Source organism: Phyllopteryx taeniolatus, chromosome 7, assembly GCF_024500385.1.
Source record: "Phyllopteryx taeniolatus isolate TA_2022b chromosome 7, UOR_Ptae_1.2, whole genome shotgun sequence".
NCBI lineage: Eukaryota > Metazoa > Chordata > Actinopteri > Syngnathiformes > Syngnathidae > Phyllopteryx > Phyllopteryx taeniolatus.
Genome location: NC_084508.1, coordinates 25,640,547 through 25,662,007, shown reverse-complemented (window position 1 = coordinate 25,662,007; position 21,461 = coordinate 25,640,547). Strand labels below are relative to the sequence as shown.

General features: G+C 43.2%; 1 protein-coding gene across 4 annotated transcripts in view; it reads right to left on the bottom strand.

Moving 5' to 3' along the window:
• Positions 1–21,461, bottom strand: part of kank4 (KN motif and ankyrin repeat domains 4) — a 90,040-nt gene that overhangs the window by 42,088 nt on the left and 26,491 nt on the right. Inside the window, exons 1-2 of one of the 4 annotated variants that reach the window (XM_061780076.1) lie at positions 5,621–5,986; positions 5,162–5,259 (exon numbers count right to left, since the gene is read on the bottom strand). The exons of 2 other annotated variants lie outside the window; for them this stretch is intronic. The gene's annotated coding sequence lies outside the window, so the exon portion shown is untranslated. Of the gene's footprint in view, positions 1–5,161; positions 5,260–5,620; positions 5,987–21,461 lie in introns of those variants that run through there. One more of the 4 variants, XM_061780073.1, reaches the window with a different exon arrangement.

Here is a 21,461-nt window from a genome sequence, read left to right as displayed (position 1 = left end):
GCAATTAAGGTTGCAACACGTGTCTCCGTCTCATGCTGTTATACACCCAACAACCAGTTTGGTTCCGTGTTCCTGCAGAAGCACTGCAATGTCCTGGCTATACTCTATGATGTGATTTTGCATTTGCGTTAGCTTATCGCAAATGCAATCAATTGTTTAGGCCTAGTTCTTTCTCTATTCAAGAGACTGCAGACCAAGTTGTCTGCAGTACATTTATGGTAATCTTGAGCCTTGCTAATCTAATCTGCCCACAGCCTTCAGAATCCGTTGTACTGACTGATGTAATTTAAACTATATGTCACACGGTGGTAAGGTTCGTCCTGTCTTTGGTTTTTGTCTGAGAATCTAATCACCTCAAAGCCTCCTGTCCAGCCAAGGGGGTCTCTCACGCCCGTCAAGGTAACTTGCCACACCAGCACCACTAACCTTAGACACTCATAGACTCAGGAGCTGATGAGAGTATGGACTGGCAGTTGGCAGCTAAATTGGAACTAAAATCTAAACCACTGGTTAGGCCCATCCAAGCGAGAGCACTCAATGGCAAGGAACTCTTCACCATAACCCACACCACTGAACCCCTCAAATTGTGCATTCAGAGTCATAAAGAACTCATGCACTTCCACCTCATTCCATCACCTTCCCTGACACTGGTTCTTGGCTGAGCACACGCGACCCACACATTGACTGGAAAACTGGGGCCATCTTGATGTGGGGGAAGGACTGATATCACTAATAAAAAACCATTACCCTCTGCCCCTCGTGTCATCGGTTTTTGACCAACTCCAGCAGGCGAAGGTCTTTACTCAACTAGATCTCCGTAAGGCTTACCATCTGGTCCGAATCATGGAGGGGGACGAATGGAAGATGGGGTTTAACACCCCTAACGGCCACTATAAATACTTAGTCGTGCCTTTCGGGCTCACCAATGCTCCTGCGGTCTTCCAGGCCATGATCAATGATGTGTTAAGGGACTTAGATAATTTTTTTTGTATGTTTATCTGGATGATATTCTCATCTACTCTCCTGACCTCGCCACACGTAGTTTTACAATGACGACAAGACTCTATGTCAAACTCTATGTCAAGGCTATGGGAAGGCTGAGAAAAGCGAGTTTCACGACAATACCATCTCCTTCCTGGGCTTCATAGAAGCCCCTGGAAGAGTGCAGATGGACCCCACTAAAGTTAGCGCTGTGGCTGAATGGCCTACACCTGATAGCCGTAAGAAGCTTCAGTTGTTCCTCGGATTTGCTAACTTTTGCAGACGGTTTCAGCGCAAGAGCGGCTCCTCTGCATGCACGCACGTCCTCGAAGGTGCCATTCTCCTTGTCACCGGAGGCGAAGGCTGCCTTCCAAGGCCTCAAGACCCACTTCCCAACAATGCCAATCCTCATGATGCCGGATCCTCAGCGGCAATTTGTGGTGGAGGTGGATGCATCCAACAACACCATCAGGGCAGTTTTCTCCCAGCGGTCGGAGCAGGACGGGAAGATGCACCCCTGCCCCTTCCTATCACGGCGACTGACCAGGATGGAGCGGAACTACGATGTCAGCGACCGTAAGCTGCTGGTGGTCAAGGCGGCCCTGGAGGAGTGGAGACACTGGCTGGAGGGGTCAGAGCACCCGTTCATCGTCTGGACTGATCATAAGAACCTTGAATACATACGCAAGGCCAAGAGACTAAATTCTCAAGCCCGGCGCCCTGTCACGACTCTATGACCCAAAGCCTCTTGCAAAAGAACCAGAGCCAATCCTTTCACTGACCTGTGTGGTTGGCTTGGCAGATAGAAACAAAGATTATGTAAGCTAATGGGGAGGCTCCGGCACCTAGTGGGTGCCCCAAGAATTGATTATTATGTTTTTGTCATATCATTAGATAAATATTGATTCTAAGCTGCTCCAAATTATGTACTTGGCAAATTTGTGTCCTGTTATATTGCATTTTTGTATAATATTAATGGTTTCTATAATTGTGATAATATAGTGGTGGAACTGCAAGTCGGCTCAATCCCCACTTAAGGCCGAGGTACCAAATGCACAGCCTGCCACTCACGGTCGTAATACGGTAACTCCACATACGGCAAGATTGCAAGAGAGTTGATTGGTTGACTCAGATTAGTCTCTTCATGTCATAATGTAATTGAATCAAGAAGATAAGAAGAAAATAAAAAGTGGTACTTAAAAAAATGCTGTGGATTTAGGCTCAGAGGAATTAAAGTTTTGTGTTTCTTATTTACAGATAACGTAGGCACTCAGCCTCTCCTGGAGCTGTCACTTTATCTTGATGGAGGGGTTTGCGTGTCCCAATGATCTTAGGAGCTAAGTTGTCTGGGGCTTTATATCCCTGGCAGGGTCACCCAGAGCAAACAGGTCAGAGGTGAGGAAACAGACAAAGCACGGATAATGGCGCTTTTCCATTACAAGGTCCAGAACAGCCTGATCCCGCTCTGCCCCGGCCTCGCTTAGCCTGGGCTGGCTTCCGTTTCTTTCCGTTCCAACAGGCACCAATCAAAAGTGGGAGGGATTGGGGTGGGCTCAAGAAGAAGGTGACATGCTTGTTTCTTGTTGCGCCTTCCATCTAGCTATATTTCATCTTCTGCCAATATGGACAAAAATGTCCGCACCTCCTCAGTCGACCACAGAACAAAAGCTACTTTAAGCCTGCTGCACACTGCAAGATGTGGTCGAACCTGATTGGACCGGAACATCGTGTAGAGTTGTCGACACAGCCCCGCACATGACCGATTCACAAGTGGATGCCCGGCCAGCCTGTATAGGCGTTTGATGCAGTGTATTCAGTGTCTTGTACTTTATCGCGCATTGATTGTGAAAGTTAAAGAAACACCTACATCTGTCGGCCAATCACATGACAGTTACGTCACGGTCTTTCTGTGTCTCGTTTTAGAACCAAGGTCAGAGGCGGTTCTGAAAACCAGTGCCATTGTCATTGCTCGGCCTCGAAAAAGTGTAATGGATAATCGACCACACGGGGCGGAGCAAGGCTGGTTGGGTAGAACAGGTACAATGGAAAAGGGGCATAAAAGACCCCCTATGATGAGTAATATTATTGAATCATGTCTTCCCTTTCCCGGACGTGGGTCCCCCCTTTGAAGCCAGGCCCCGGAGGTGGGGCTCGATTGGCTCTTACTTCCTTAATGTTGTTTGTGCCTATGAACCAAACAGCAGCTCAGAGTATCCATTATTTTTGGATAATGCACGGGACTCACTTGTTCTGCTGGGGAACTTCAACGCTCACGTGGGCAATGACAGTGAGACCTTGAAGGCCGTGATTTGGAAAAATGCCTCCCTCCCCCACCCCAATCAGAACTTTAGTGATATTGTGTAATTGGACTTCAGTGCTTATCACGGATTGTCCATAATGAACACCATGTTCAGACATAACAGTGTCCACATGTGCACTTGTACTAGGACACCCTAAGCCGCATTTCGATGATCGCCTCTGTGGTCATGTCATTGGTGTTCGGGCCGCATGTCCACTCGGGTGGAGTTTTCAAATGTCACCTGGTTGTGAGTTGGCTCCGATGGTAGGGGAAGATGCCGGTCCAACTTGCCAGACCCAAATGTACTGTGAGGGTCTGCTGGCATCTTGCACAACATCTTGCTGGCAACATCTGGCAACATCTGGCAGACCCCTGTCAGAAGAAGTTTCAACTACCACCTCCAGCAGCGCTTCGGCCACATCCCGGGGGAGGCGGGGAACATTGCGTTTGAGTGGACCATGTTACATGTCTAGTGTGAGAAGCTCGGTCATCTGGGAGGGGCTCAGAGTCGAGGCGCTCCTCCTCCGCATAGAGAGGAGCCAGATGAGGTGGCTCTGGTTAGGATTCCCCCAGACGCCTCCCTGGTGAGTTGCTCCGGGCATGTCCCACAGGGAAGAGGCCCCAGGGATGACCCAGGTCACGCCGGAGAGACTGTCTCCCAGCTGGCCTTGGCACCTCTTGAGATCCCCCTGGAAAAGCTAGACGAAGTGGCTGGGGAGAGGGAAGTCTGGACTTCCCTGCTAAAGCTGCTGCCCACGTGACCCAACCTCGGGTAACCGGAAGTAAATGAATGAATGGATGTAGGCCCTAGGCATAGCCCGGTTTTAGATTCTGACAGTATGAAAATCTTGAGCAAAAACCTCACTGTGGCTCTTGTGATCATTAAAGTTTCTCATCCCAAGCTTAGTGGATTTCTCCTTTTACATCGCTTTGTCATTCAGGACACATTATTTCAGTATGATTTTTAAGAATATAGTGGGAAATTGTAAACATCTAACAAGTTAATTTATGGCTTTAGATTTACAAATTCCTTGTTTACCTGTGAAAGTAGTTCTTTTTGGCTTGAAAATATGCAAACTGAAAAGAGCAATAACACAAGGCACCAGACTGAAAAAGGAAATGAGGCATACCCGAGGAAAATAGTGGTCTGTAACCTTATCTCAACAACTCGGAGAGATTTCGACTTTGTGAAAACAGGGCAGGGAGCTACCATTTTAAAAGGCTATAATTGTTTATCAGATTAGAAATGTTTCGTTAGGTTAAGTTTTCAAGAAGAAGACCAGATGTATGCTGCATCTGTGGAGAAATTTTGTTGATAAACATACAATTACCCGTAGGTCATAGCTTGATACTCAAATACTCACTGAGTATTGTTCACACAAAACAGAGACATCTTTATACTGCCCACTGGGACTCTTTAGTCAGTGTTGGGGCTTTAAAAGTAAATATGCCTTTGCTCAGTAAATAAAGTCTGTTGTGTGGGAATTTATTCCTGGTCTGGATCCAACAGCATTCAAACAAAACAATATTTTACACTCTTACTCACTCTTACTCTGGGTTTTTAGGTGTCTCGAGGAAATATAGGTAGCATTCACAAAAAGAAACTTGAGAATTAAAGAAATGAGGAAAGACAAGGGCAGCTCTGATGATGGCTGCGCTTCAATGTCGCCATGTTCTGGAGAAAGGAAAGCTTCCTGTTTAGCTCACATCTCATTCATGTGTCACACTTTTATCTTTCATGACACTCTGTGATTTCCTATCTTAAAAAGCTCAAGTGTCAGTCTAATCTGTAAAATGAAGTGCAAGTAAAGAGGCTTGCTTTTTGGCGTTATAGAGCAACAGCCCCCTGCAGCAATAAAGCAAAGTATCATCTCTCTCCACCTGTATTTATCTTCATTCTTTTGTCCTCGTCCTCCATTTTCTATCCCTTCACACTGGGAACACCAAGCACAAGCGGAGCCCTGCAGGCAGGCATCCTGCTCAAATAGCAGCGACAAAATATTGGACCGGCATGAGACAAAAGAGCCAACAAGCTTCCTCTAGTGGTGCAAAAGGCCTTATAAAATCTTAAAACCTTTCGTGATAAACAGAAAAATACAAACGAGATCAGCAAAGGCACTCTAAAAAGATTCTCAGTTTTAATATAACCATCTGCCTTCTATAAATTCTGACAATGTATAGTTTAGCCTTTTTTAATCTGACAGATGGAATATCACTTCCAAAGGCTGGCTGGCAGCATGGCTGTATGAGCCATCGTTAGAAGTTCTGTATTAAAAAAAAAAAAGTAAAAAATAAAAATCCAAAAACACATCCTTTTCTGCTTTACATACTGCCACTTACCCAGTGCATCTGTCCCCCGCTCCTAATATCAGCATTTCTTGAGAGCAGCTGTCATAGCTACTGGCCCTCCATTCACGTTATCTGGTTGATTCTTTGAATGTGACCTCAATTAATTCTGACTTCACCTGCTCCGTTCTCCAGACCTTGTCTTTTCTGTCTCCGCTCTCTTTGTCCTGGACCGCCCGCTTCGCCCCGTTGCACTGATCTTCCGTCTGAACAAGTCTAAAACTAGCCTGAGATGGATATTTGTAAAATAGATCAATACTTTCTTAACTGTTATCTGTTACCACTGTTACCCCTGCATGGGTGCCACATAACTGACTCAAATCCATCCATCATCAAGATGTGGGGACTGTGATACTTACGTAACAGGATAATGACGCTCATTTTAAGGCAGGCTCTTAAGAAAGGCCTTCATAACATTGTGTGTGCATGTGCGTGTGTGTGCACCCGCGTGCGTGTGTGTTCACATTTAAACTGATAAAAATAGCTGAAAAGAACCCCCCGTAGACCCCCCATTAGGTGGTTTTGAGTGTCGGTTTTGGAGGGTTGCAAACATGTCACTTCACAGGCACTCTTACATTGCAAGGGTGTTAAGACTGTGGTTAGGGAATGTGACCACCCAATATCTAATTTAAACGCACACACGTACACACACACGCACACACACACACGCACTGTTTCCCTCCAGAAAGTGAGTGAGAATTATTGTGTGCATGGACAATACTGGATCAGAAAATTGGAGGACTTCCAGTTTGTCCACTCGAACAATGCGTGACTGCAGCACAATTGGCTGTGCGAGTCTTCTCTCGTCTCAAAGCTACAGTATATCGGGTTCTAGTGAGATACAGCCATTGTTTACAGAGATAAGATGATGTTTGTGATGGGAATCTGAGGCACAGAATACAAAAGAAGAGAAAATTAGTAATGGTGAGGTGAAGGAAGACTGATAAGGTCAACAGCTTGATCTCATTTGAACATTAAAACTTTGTTGTTGGTCCGCAGTGATATAACATTTTCAACACGATTTTAAAGGGTGTTTGAACACTATAATTCCATTCGTTTCAAGGATGCTGATCCATTGTGCTTTTCTCTTTAGATTGCCAACTTTCGATTTGTGCTTTGGGATTTTGCGCTGTAAGCATTTGGAGTGGGTCCTTGCCAGCCGTTGCGCAGCTTGGCTGCAAAGCGTAGCTGATTGATTCTTTTATAATGATAGCAGCATTTGTCCACCCCAGAGGTGCTATACCAAGAAGCTGGCGAGATATGGAGACTGCAGCAGTAACCATCCATCTACTTGTCAGTGTATATGTGAGTGATATAAAACACACACATACACGCCCGCATCCACACACAGTGGCTACTCGTTACAGTACTATAATAAAAAATAACAAAGAATCAAAGGAGGAGGGAATATTTTGCAATACTATATTGTAGCGGGCGGCACGGTGGGCGACTGGTTAGAGCGTCAGCCTCACAGTTCAATCCTCAGCCCCGCCTGTGTGGAGTTTGCATGTTCTCCCCGTGCCTGCGTGGGTTTTCTCCGTGCACTCCGGTTTCCTCCCACATCCCAAAAACATGCATTAATTGGAGACTCTAAAATTGCCCGTAGGTGTGAATGTGAGTGCGAATGGCTGTTTGTTTGAATGTGCCCTGCAATTGGCTGGCAACCAGTTCAGGGTGTACCCCTCCTCCTGCCCGATGATAGCTGGGATAGGGTCCAGCACGCCCGCGACCCTAGTGAGGAGAAGCGGCTCAGAAAATGGATGGATATATTGTAGCGACTTTGCAGTGATGTCACGTATATATATATATATATATATATATATATATACACAGTGGGTACGGAAGTTATTCAGAGCCCCTTAAATCTTTTTTCCTCATTAATGTACATACAGCACCCCATATTGACAGAAAAAAAATGGAATTGTTGAAATTTTTTCAGATTTGTTAAGCCATTTTCAGGTCATTCCAGTGATGCTCAATTGGGTTTAAGTCAGGGCTCTGTCTGGGCCATTCATAAACAGTCACGGAGTTGTTCTGAAGCCATTCCTTTGGTATTTTAGCTGTGTGCTTAGGGTCTTTGTCTTTTTTAAAGGTGGACCTTCGGCCCAGTCTGAGGTTGTGAGCACTCTGGAGTTTTCGGCGAGAATATCCCTGTACTTGGCCGCATTCATCTTTTCTTCGATTGCAACCAGTCTCCCTGTCCCTGGAGCTGAAAAACATACCCATAGCATGATGCTGCCACCTACATGCTTCACTGTTGGGACTGTATTGGACAGGTGATGAGCAGTGCCTGGTTTTCTCCACACATACCGCTTAGAATTAAGGCCAACAATTTCTATCTTGGTCTCATCAGACCAGATAATCTTATTTCTCCCCATCTTGGAGTCCTTCAGGTGTTTTTTTTTTAGCAAACTCCATGCGGGCTTTCATGTGTATTGCACTGAGAAGAGGGCTGCAGTGATGGTGGACTTTCTAGAACTTTCGCCCATCTCCCTACTGCATCTCTGGAGCTCAGCCACAGTGATCTTTGGGTTCTTCTTTACCTCTCTCACCAAGGCTCTTCTCCTCAATTGCTCAGTTTGGTCGGATGACCAGCTCTACGAAGGGTTCTAGTCCTCCCAAACGTCTTCCATTTAAGGATTATGGAGGCCACTGTGCTCTTAGGAACCTTAAATGCAGCAGAATCTTTTTTGTAACCTTGGCCAGATCTGTGCCTTGGCACAGTTCTGTCTCTGAGGTCTTCAGGCAGTTCCTTTGACCTCATGATTCTCATTTGCTCTGACATGCACTGTGAGCCGTAAGGTCTTATATAGACAGGGGTGTGGCTTTCCTAATCAAGTCCAATCTGTTTTATCACCTTCAGTTGGACTCCAATGAAGGTGTAGAACCATCAAAAGGATGATCAGAAGAAATGGACATCACCCGAGTTAAATATATGCGTGTCACAGCAAAGGGGCTGAATACTTATGGCCGTGTGATATTTCAGTTTTTCGTTTTAAATAAATCAGCAAAAATGTCAACAATTATGTTTTTTTCTGTCAATATGGGGTGTTGTGTGTACATTATCCATCCATCCATTTTCTGAGCCACTTATCCTCAAAACAGTCGCGGGAGTGCTGGAGCCTATCCCAGCTATCATCTGGCAGGAGGCAGGGTACATCCTGAACTGGTTGCCAGCCAATCACAGGGCAGATATAAACAAACAACCATTCGCAGTCATATTCACACCTACGGGCAATTAATCTTCAATCAACCTACAATGCATGTTCTTGGGATGTGTGAAGAAACCGGAGTGCCTGGAGAAAACCCACGGAGGCACGGGGAGAACATGCAAACTCCACACAGGCGGGGCCGGGGATTGAACCCTGGATCTCAAAGCTGTGACGCAGACGCTCTAACCAGTCGACCACCGTTCCACTGTGTGCACATTAATGAGGGGAAAAATTAACTTAAATGATCTTAACAAACAATGCAATATAAAGACTGAAAAATTTAAGGGGGCCTGAAAACTTTCCGTACCCACTGTATATATACATATATATATAAAACAAATTTCTTTGCTTCACCTGCCTTGCCTCCTCGTGTAGAAAGTAATAAAATGCAGGTAAACAACGCGGGGTGTGTCAAATGCTGTTTTATTGCTGTTAGAGGAGCCCAGCAGAACCTCCCTGCTCCTTCAAATGCATTATATTATCGTGGAGCTACGTATGTGACCACACAAATGGAACAAAAACAATGTATACATGAAAGCTGCATCTCATCACAATAACAAAAAGCCTTGTGAGTCCAATCAAAATCTGACAAATCTGTAAAAAGCAAAGGCATGTTAGTATGAAGTTTTCTGGAGATTGTCAAAACTATTTTAGATCAGAAGCAAGTAAGTGTTTGCTCAGCACGTCAGCCCAACTCTCCACTGGATTACTATGTTTGAACTATTCCCGCGCAAATGCGGTACATAGGCCCTGCGGCTATTAAGCAGTCTAAATATCTGGACCAGTTAGGGAGTTCAAAAGCTGCCATCCGAAAAGTAGTAAAATGCCATCGTGAATGACAATGAGAGCAACAAATGAGTGTCTGCCAATTACAGATGACTAAAGATTTGTGGCATTTGTGTTTGAGGTGCAAATGCTCCCTCAGCACTGCAGAGCTCATTTGACCCCTGGTTTCTCTGTTACTGTTAAAGTATCCTGGTTCTGTGTCATCAATGTGTGAAGGAGATGATTAGTTTCTTTCCATTAAATCATCTACCGTCATCACTAAAGGAGTCTAAAACACATATGAGAGAGCACACTATGGGTAAATTTACATCTGGATTTCTGTGGTGCTTGGAACATTGACACCCATCTGTGTGGCGCTCAAGCATGGCCATTTCATCTGCCCTGAATGGCTTAGTAGAGGTGGACTTGCGCATGAAAGGCTTGCTCATGCACAAGTACATGCACAGGCTCCCAACCCAGATTGGTTTATCTGTACAAACACATTTCAGAAGCCTAATTTGGTATGTTGTGCCTTGTTGTGGTAAATACATATATTTCAATCCAACTTCATTACAAGGGAAACAAAGTGGCACATCAACCAATCTTTTTGGTTCACACTGGAAGAAGTCATCCCCCAGCTCTATTTTTTTTCTTACAAAACAATGCAAAATGGTTGTTTTGCTCCAATGAATCTTAGTTGCTCCCAAGAGTATTTCATGTGCTACTCTTTCAGACCCGTGCATTATAATTTATACAACTGCAGTTATACAACTGAGAGCCATCACTGTATGATTGTGTTCAGGGTGGTTTAGCTTCTTAGTTTATCTTTTGGCCACAGGTTCACAACAAAGAAGAGAGCATTGATCTCTATTCTTAACACTGCTGCAGATCTGAGATTTGGTGAAGAACACAGGGAACAGATGAGCAATGACCACTATGGTAGTATAAAATGAAGAACAGTTTATTTGAAACGTTTTTATAGTGTTTACTTTGTTTCTAGACACTAAACACATCACAAACTGCTCTTAAAAGCTAGAAGAAAAGCCCTGTGTATACATTTGTGGAAATTTTATACATCTCTACTATTATAATCATATTGTGCTAATCTCAACTGATTTTAATTTAGGGTTTTAAAGCAATGCAGCTGCAGTCTGTCCCATAAAATCCAACTGTGATCCTTAAGAAGATCATGTGCAAATGCCATGTTAATGGAGTTGAAGAAACAAGCCATTAATTCCAAGGGCAGCTTTTATTCTGCTGTAAACAGAACACACAAGACAATACCCACAGATAGCAAGGCTGAGACAGAAAAGGGGAGCATATTCCCCAAGCAAGGGAATGATATCAAATAAAATCCATCTCCCCATCCTCTTCTCACGCAACCTCCTTCTTTGCTCAAGGAGGAGTAAAATAAGAAAGAAACAAAAGGTGGGCAAGGTCACATCCATTCACCCTGTCGTGTTTTTCAGGTTAGAGCATCATGTAGGACAAAAGTGATTTCTGCTGACGATGGGAATTTGTTTTCATTCATAACAGGAATATAGCCATTTATAGCCATTAGTGAGTATTTGATTGCAGGATGACATAACTGAAGCCTGATAAAATTATGAGAAACCTGCAATCTCGGTTCAGAATGACTACAGGCCTGTCGCCCTGACATCTGTGGTCATGAAGTCCTTTGAACGCCTGGTGCTGGACCACTTCAAGAGCGTCACAGGACCCCTGCTGGACCCCCTGCAGTTTGCCTACCGAACAAACAGGTCTGTGGATGACGCAGTCAACATGAGACTGCACATCTTAGAACACATCAACGGTGCGGGGATCTACACGAGGACCCTGTTCGTGGACTTCAGCTCTGCGTTCAACACCATCATGCCTGAATTCCTGTCCTCCAAGCTTCTCCAGCTCAGTGTCTCGCCTGCCATCTGCCAGTGGATTTACAGCTTCCTGATGGCCAGGACACAGCAGGTGAGGCTGGGGAACACCATCTCATCCACTTGCACCACCAGCACTGGGGCGCACCAAGGGTGTGTCACCTCTCCACTGCTCTTCTCTCTCTACACGAACGACTGCATCTCAACGCACCCGGCTGTCAAACTCCTGAAGTTTGCAGACGACACTACAGTCATCGGCCTCATCAAAGACGGAGTCTGCGTATTGACAGGGAGTGGAGCAGCTGGAGCTGTGGTGCGGCCAACACAACCTGGAGCTGAACACGCTCAAGACTGTAGAGATGATGATCGCATCCTTCGCCACAGCTGCCCCTCATGCTGTCTAACTGCCCTGTGTCAACCATCGAGACTTTAAAGTTCCTGGGAATTACAGTCTCTCAGGGCCTGAAGTGGGAGACCAAGATCAACTCCATCCTCAAAAAGGCCCAGCAGAGGATGTACTTCCTACGGCTTCTGAGGAACCATGGCCTGCCACAGGAGCTGTTGAGGCAGTTCTACACAGCAGTCATCGAATCAGTCCTGTGTTCATCCATCATAGTCTGGTTTGGTGCTCCCACAGAAAAGTACAAACTCCGACTGCAACAGACAATCAAAACTGCTGAAAAAAAAAATGTCGGTACCCGCCTACCCACCCTTGAGGACTTGCACGCTGCCAGAACTAAGACAAGAGCATGCAAAATCCTCTTGGACCCTCCACATCCTGGTCACTACCTCTTCCAGCTCCTTCCCTCAGTTAGGCGCTAACAAACAAAGCAAATTAAAACCAGCAGACATTCCAACAGCTTCTTCTCTCTTGCCATTAACTTCTTAAACAGTTAACTTACAATTCCATTGTAACATGCTGCCAATCTTGTCATGAGATTGTCACATCTCTGCCGGGCTTATACATTGTTTGTGCACTCACTGTAATAGTCTCGTCACGCTGCACTACATGCATATCTGTTGTTGACCAATACTGGCCGGTCATGTGCTTGAGAAGGATCTGCACCATTTTCCCAATTGACACTGTACCAGATTATCGTACTACTAGTCACTTTAAACTGCTTAAAGTTCTTGAAGTCTCTGCACCATTTGCACAATGGTCACTGTACCAGATTATCGTTCTGTTATTCCTTTCAAACTGCTCTAAATTGCATGACGACTGAATCATTTGCACAATTGTCAAAAAAGGAAAAAAAAAATTATCGGAATTACCACATTACCGGTAACCTTTCATTGCTCAGTGACTCTCCGTACTGTGTTTTTATGTTTTTATGTCTAACAAGTAGGCGGCACGGTGGACTACTGGTTAGAGCGTCAGCCTCACAGTTCTGAGGACCCGGGTTCAATCCCCGGCCCCGCCTGTGTGGAGTTTGCATGTTCTCCCCGTGCCTGCGTGGGTTTTCTCCGGGCACTTCGGTTTCCTCCCACATCCCAAAAACATGCATTAATTGGAGACTCTAAATTGCCCGTAGGCATGACTGTGAGTGCGAATGGTTGTTTGTTTCGATGTGCCCTGCGATTGGCTGGCAACCAGTTCACGGTGTACCCCGCCTCCTGCCCAATGACAGCTGGGATAGGCTCCAGCACGCCCGCGACCCTAGTGAGGAGAAGCGGCTCAGAAAATGGATGGATGGATGGATGTCTAACAAGTATTTTCTGTCAAATGGTTGTCTGTTGCCGTACTAGAGCGGCTTCAACTCCCGGAGACAAATTCCTTGTGTGTTTTTGACATACTTGGCAAATAAAGATGATTCTGATTTAAAGACCCTGTAAAGGGCATTCAGAGATTTGTTTCTAAATACATTAAGTATGTTTCAATATAATTGCTGAAAATGTGCAAAGACCGAGAATTTTTGAATTACTGAATTGTAGAGATATAGCGTTAAACTGTTTTTTACCATTTCAGTTTTCCAGATTTGCTGGCCATGGTGAAAATGGCACCCAGTGACGCACTTGGTCATCCGGCCTGGGTTGCCCGTCCCCTACAATATAAGAACTAGAGGTCTCCAGTGACGTAGTTGGGAGACTAGCATGAGTCTATAAAATTTCTACTGCTACAGCGTGCGGTTAGCCAGCTATGCCTACACCCTGAACATGCATCTTCCCTGGTTGCCACAATTTGCAAACCAGTACGATATCACAAAGCATTGTGGGGATGTAACTCGCAGGAAGTACGGTATGTGCTCAAATGTCTGTCGTTTTATGCCACAGGCTGAATGATGTGTGCCACTTGAATAATAAACAGTTGACTTTTTCTGAAGTGTCTTTATTATGTGGACCTATACACTGAACACCAAGAGAGTAGGTGATGCAATGGACTAGCCTGTCGCCTATCCGCAGTATCAGCTGCGATGAGCCTCCAGGAGCCTGCTTGCTCGCAAGCCAGCTGGTGGCTAGCGCCTGTCGTCAAGGCATAGAAAGCCGACGACACAGTCTTGGTGGTATACTGTATATCCCAGCCACCAGAGTCCTGAATCGCATATATTTTCACAGCTCAAACATGTAGGGATTGGTAGGGAAGAAAAAGTTTAGTCATAATGCTATGTGATTGACAGCTGACAAGAGAAAATATGTGGTTTCAGCGCATTTAATGGACACATCCACAGCATTCCTGAGCTGAGAGAAAGGCTTGATTTTTCATGATTTTGAAGCCGCATTTTATATACCTGGACATTTTTTTAATCATTCAATCAGGGTGGTTAACAACACTCTTCTCTGTGGTGTGTCAAATCTACAAGAAATATTTATTCTAGCTTTATAGGGACTTTAACTGGGTAACATAATTAATGTCATGATATAAGATGAATAATGATGCAAACAACGGTAAGAAAACATCTGTAAAGCTACATAAAAAGTCAGGCATGTACAGCACTTTGACAAATTTGGATGTGGGCGAGGGTGGGTGGGAACTAGGCATTGAGGCATCATCATACTTGGCTTCAATGTGACGGCCCAAAAATCAGAATCAGAATCAGAATCATCTTTATTTTCCAAGTATGTCCAAAAAACACACAAGGAATTTGTCTCCGGTAGTTGGAGCCGCTCTAGTACAACAACAGACAGTCAATTGACAGAGAACACTTTTGAGACATAAAGACATTGACAAAAAACACTGAGCAATAAAGGGTTGCTAGGTATCTGGTAATGCCGGTACATTTTTTTATTTTTTTTTTGACAATTGAAGATGTTGGAATGTCTGCTAGTTCTAGTTTGCATTGATCGGTAGGCCCTACCTGATGGAAGGAGCTGGAAGAGCTGGTGCCTATTTTTTGGATTGTCTAAGAAATAAGGCAATTTGGACAAGACTCATGAAAATATGATGTGCAGCTGCAGCACTGGTCCTCATGATGTCAACTCAGAGCAGTCTGAAAGAGGCAAAGACAAGTAAAAACACTGAAAGCCAGGCAAAACGAAAAGGGATGTAAGAGACCCCATCAGAGAGGTACAATGATTTTTTTTACTTCAGTGCATCAGCATATACTGTATACACCAGAGGTGGGATCAAGTCATTGCTTTGCAAGCCACAAGTAAGTCTCAAGTGCTGGATGTACCTCGCCTCTTGCCCCAAGATAGCTGGGATAGGCTCCAGCACGCCCACGACCCTAGTGAGGATAAGCGGTACGAAAAATGGATGGATGAAACCATTACTTGAGGTAGTGTGTGAAAGAATAACCTCTTGGTCAATTCCTCTACCAGAGTGTGCCCAATAGGGCGTTAATAAGATCTAACTACACATTAGCAATAATGGTGTGGGAGACTTCAACCTAATGAATAATCATTAAGACCTTCAGCATTTTGTTGTCATTTATCATATTTTCTTGTAGTAAGCCAGGAAGTTGCACATATAGCTAAAGAAAGAGAAAACTGCAAACTGGTTGGTTTCTCAGTACTATGGTCAAAGTAGCAAGTCTTTTCAAGTCAATGGGTTCTAGTCCACGCTAAGTCACAAATCATTGCTGTTTACGTTCAAGTTGAGTGTTTTAACATACGTATATTGTCGAGTCTACCTGTAATGTCATCAAATTTGTGACTCGAGTCTGACTCATGTGGCTCGACAATGTGATTAATCTACAGCTCAGAGAGTGTGGTCCTTGGCCACAAAACATTATGTTCCATACACAGAGCATAATGAGAATTTTGCCAGCAGCTAATATTGTGTATGTAAAGTAATGTAATTTTTAATCATCTTGCTTTTGGAGTCATATGAGCAATTATCTTACTAACAGAGGAAGAACAAGGATTGGACAGGTCCACACAGGAGTACACACTGCTACGTTATCACAAAATGCTGAAAAATAACTGAATCTGATCAAATGACAAAGCAATTAGGGTCCACAATAACACTTCACATGGCGATTAATGACTCTGAATATGCAATAACATGCAATATGAATAGCCTGATTCTCAAAATCTGCATATCTTTTAGCTTGTTTCTTCCCATCTCCATATATTCACATCAGCCAGGCTAAAACCAGATCAAGCAGACAGGCAGTGACAGGACTACATTCTAAGCCTTGTTTACTTTCCAAACCTTTCCCAAATTACCAGGTTCTTGAAATAGGTTAGAACCAATCTCTGGTAAGAATAAATGAGCATTTAGTTTTACTGTGGGACAAAAGGAAGAAGTGGAATATTAAAGATAAAGACTGTGATACACATTAACAGCAATAACCTGCCTGTTATGTCATTGTGAGAATTATGTGGTACCATATCAAACCGAATAAACAATTTAGCTTTTATTGCCTTTAGAAATCTGATTATTGCTCTACATGCAAGTAAAGCTGCAGTTAACGATTTTTAAACTTCTCCTAATTTCCGGGTCAAGACTACAGCTCTCCCTTGATCAAATCCCATAAGAAAGAGATAACCTCTTTAGCTATCCTTCACAGGCTTCTAGAACAATGTTTACAAGCCTACTTAAAATAATTGTCTCACATAAATGAATATCTTAGAATTTTAATGGAGTTTAGGGGAATATGATGGGCAAAGTTATTCACTTTAAAAGCAAAATATTTTTCAATTAAACAGCTCATCTGTCCATTTGAAGAACATTAGGCACGTAGACTCTTGTACTTCTAAACATTTAGAACAGAACAGACAAAATATATACTTTGTAAGACTATTAAGAATCTGGCGGCAAAGTGAACAAATGGTTAACACTTCTGCCTCACAGTTCTGTGGGCCAGGGTTCAAATCCGGCCTCACCTGTCTGGAATTTGCATTCGTTCCGTGCCTGCATGGGTTTTCTCCGGGCACTCTGGTGGCTGGCAACCAGTTCAGGGTATACCGTGCCTCTCGCCCAGATTCCGCTGGGATAGGCTCCGGCACGCCCACAACCGTAGTGAGGATAAGCAGTACGGAAATTTGTGCGAATGTGAATGGTCGTTTCTATGTACAGTATGTGTCCTGCAATTAGTTGTTGACCATTCTGACGTTTACCCCACCTCTTGCTTGTTGGATCTACAAACTTTCTCTGACATTAACTTAACGTTTATTTCAAGATATGATGAAAGACAAATTCTTTAGCTTTAAACAATGTATTTGCTGGCTAAATTTCCATCAGCTGACAGTTATACAGTCGTGGGACACAACTCTTAAGGGGTTGGTCTTGACCTTTTAGTTCCCCCCAAATCTTAATTATTAATCTTAGTAATTTCATACATTTCATTCAATTATATGCTTCAGCAAGGCCCTTTCCCAAACACATCAAACACATTTTCTGTCTGTCAAACATCCAATATGGAACTTGCCAAAACGTGTTTGCATTTTACCACTGGATTTGTATTTACCACAAATGCTTGAATAAATTACACTAGACAATTTGAGTGGCTGTTAGGTAGTGCATTTGATAAGCTTGTGGGTATCAAAGTAAATACAAAGCTACTTAATCCCTGACATAATTTCCAGTGGCAAAATTGCAGACAGACATTGCCTGCTTTTGACAGTGATAACTAAAACTTGAGTGGGGCTCTTCCTTCCAATATCTTCCATGTGCTTACGTTTTTCTTTTTTTTTAAATATTTTTACAGAGCTCTGGAAGCCAATTACAAATGGGCAGTAGCAGAAGGTACAGGGTAGGAAAACAGACTGTCCATGCAAAAACTTGGCTGTGCTTAGACAACTGTCGACTCTGCTCATGCATGTGCTTCCTGATTAGGATGTAGTTTATTTATTTATTTATTTTAAAAGGATTTCCTTTAACTGGATGCTATAGGGGCGGCACAGTGACCGACTGGTTAGCACATCTGCCTCACAGTTCTGAGGACCGGGATTCAAATCCCAGCCCCGCCTATGTGGAGTTTGCATGTTCTCCCCTGCGTGGATTTTCTCCGGATACTCCGGCTTCCTCACACATAAAAAAAAAAAAAACATGCGTGGTAGGTTGATTGAAGAAGCTAAATTGTCCGTAGGTGTGAATGTGAGTGCAAATCGTTGTTTGTTTATATGTGCCCTGCGATTGGCTGGCGACCAGTTCGGGGTATATCCTGCCTCTCGCCAAAGATAGCTGGGATAGGCTCCAACACGCCGGCGACTCGCATGAGGATAAGCGGTACAGAAAATGGATGGATGGATGGATGGAGGGAGTCTATAAGCACTAGCTAGTCTTCCAAGGTTTCGGCAATGGATGTGTTTCATAAAAGAATACATTTAAGGGGCTCAAGATGCAGGGAAATTATTTTAAAGAGAATTTGAATATTTCATACAACATGGTTTGTTTTTTAATGTTAATATTTCGTACACCACGGTTTGTACTTATTTCTACGCTGCTGTGGTCAATACAAATCCACCCATCCATCCATTCAAGTTCTACCGCTTGTCAGGTCAAGTCATGGGTGACCTGGAGCCAATCCCATCTGACTCTGGGTGTGAGGTGATGTATACTGTACTTTGGAGTACTCCTCTCACATTCCAATATGACACATGTGAGGTTAACTGAAGACCAAATTGTGAGTGTCAATGGTTGTTTGTCTATATGTGCCCTGTGATTGGCTGTCGACAAGTCCAGGGTTTAACCCACTTCTCACCCAAAATCAGAAGGGATAGGCTCCAGCCCACCGGAGACCCTAATGAGGACAATTTACGAACACTTCAATGTTCAAACTATTCAATTTACAAACCACAAACCAAACAAAACTATTGCCCGATGGTCGAACCTTATGCAATGTGTGGATGTTTCATTCTCCCTTTTTGTGCCAGGCGGTGTAGCCATTTTGTGGTGGTTGTGCGCCCATTGTGGGGAGGCAAATCATTGTCAGCCGCTCGAGGATCGCAGTCGGTCACCACTTTGCTTAGTGCCTCTTTGTGTGCCTTTTCAGTCTTTTATGCTTTTATTTTTTGCATTTTGCTTGCTCAATATGGGGCTAAGAAAAGCAACGGACAAGCGTGATGAAAGGAAGGGACTCACTGTGGGCTTAAAAACAAATATTTGTGAGGAGTACAGTATAGCAATGGTGAACACATTGCAAAGCTTGCGCTCAAGTACAATACAGTATGGAAGAAAGAAGTCCACAATGGCCACAATCGTGGGGGGGAATGTTTCTGTTGCTGCTGACATGGCCAAGGGAGTGAAGTATTCTCGATAGGACTGAGAGAAACTTCAGGACAAAGTCTAAAAGATGTTGCTTGTTTGGATAAACGAATAAACAGCTAGCGGGTAACAGCATTTCCAGGGCTATCATGTGCGTCAATGCGAGGCACTTACATGCCGACTTGTTGTCAAGAGAAGAAGCTGGAAGTCAAGAAGTCAAGGTAAAGTGGATTTCCTTTTTTTTTTATTCTATATAATTGTAGCAACCTCGTTGTTAAAGTTAAGGGGTTTTGTGATTTCCGACTCACTGTGAATGCACCACAGGGACTCGTGACGTGACACAGTTTAGGTGAGTGATGGCAGGGCAGCTGCATATGAATGAGGACAGTTCCGCTTGTTGTTGCTAACTTGGATAATAGAGATTTCTGATCAATCACCCCTTCTCATGTTTGATATACAGTACTGTATCGCTTTATATCGTGTTCAAAGTGTACAAACTTTGATTAAAATAGGGACTTTTGTTAAGGCTGGAACCAATTATTCATGTTTACTTTACTTCCTATGGGAAAATTATGTAAAATTTACAAAGCCAATTAATTTCGTAAATCAAGGTTCCAATGTATAGAAAATACATTAGATGGATGGATTCATGAAAGTTGTTTGTGGAATCTGTAATCTTGAAATAAACAAGACCTGAGAGGAGCAACGTCACCATGACAATGACGGATGCAAACAAATAAAGTTGAAAATGTAATTTTAAGGTAAATTCATAAATATATATTGTTGTTTCAATGTGCATTTAAGCCTACATACATGGTATGACCACAGTTTAGTTGTTGATGTGGACATGAGTTTACATAACCACCACTGCTGCCCTGTTGACATACAACCGCAGCAGTTTATTTTGGAAACACTCAAAGGGCATGACCCTAGAATGAGGACAAGACAGAGCCACAAACAGGAAGCAAGCAGAAATAGTAAACTGGTCAGCACACTGGGATTGCCCTGCTTGTCTTCTCTTCGTTTCTGAACGACATGAGTTGACACTCCCATGACATTTGTTGCTTCTGCCTGTTGAGAACTGAATGTACACTTGGTTCTTAATATCTCCTGTCTCTGGTTTATGGCTCAGCTCTCGATCTCCTGCTGCTCAGTCACCACCAGTGTGGCCGCAACTTGACAGTTCCGTGCTGCTCTCCCCCTTATTCCCCTTTATTAGCAGGTCATTGACCTATTTCATATTTTAGGTATAGACATGTCAATGTCAGAAAAAAAAAACAGCCGAAAGCTGCTAGGCTACAAGAATGTAGAGAAGGCTGGAGACAGTGACTATTTTTGGACATCCCATTTTTACAATGAGATAATATCAAATGGGAACACGGTTGTCAAGAGAGGATAAAGGATGGAAAATTACATAAGCCCCCTTTCCATTAAGACCAGAAATAGCTGAGAATGAATACCTGATTACACACTGAATATGAATCAGTTATCTTTCGAAATGTAGAATAATTAGATACTACAGTGTCTGAAGTGATACACCATAATTATGTTGGAGTGAAAATGTACGGTATGTTTACAGTTAAAAGAAGAAAAAAACAATTGAACATCAGGTTAAATGTTAAGTAAGTTTTACTTTCAAAATAATACAATTACAAAATAGACTGCTGTATAATTTATCTGTAAAATCAGCCATCCCTGATGAACCACCAAGGTGACCACCAAAGCGTTGATGTGATTGTCAAACATCAATCAAAATAATTTTAAAAGTCCGTGCTGGCTGCAGCTCGGGATGAAAATGATTTGCATACCAATTAAAATGTGTGCAGTATGCAGAATATCACTGTGGAGAAAAAAAAAGAAATCAGACTATTGGTGGTATTGGTTGCTATTATTGGACACTGAAAGTGATATAAAATGTTAAAAATAAATAAATAAATAAAAAATACTCTGCATCTCAGCGACTAACAAGAAATATTTAGACCACTGTCAGCTAGGATGGTAGAACAAGTGGATGCAGTGATGAGTGATGTGATGTAATACATGCAGTGGATATAAAAGGTCGACACACCATAGTTCAAATGCCAGGTTTTGTGATACAACAAAATGAGACCAAGATAAATAATTTCAAAACTTTTTTATACCATTAATGTGACCTATACCCTGTAAAGCTCAATAAAAAAGGATTTTTTTTCAAGAGAAGAACTAAATGGTAAATGGACTGCACTTATATACTGCTTTATCTACAACATCACAGTGCCCAAAGCGCTTTTCAAAGCCTCACATTCACCCACTCAGTAAAAATAAACAACTGAAATAATAACATTTTTGTGTTTGTGCCAAACATATCTTTTGGAATTATGGTTTAACCTTGGTTTAATCGGACCATAGCACCTTTT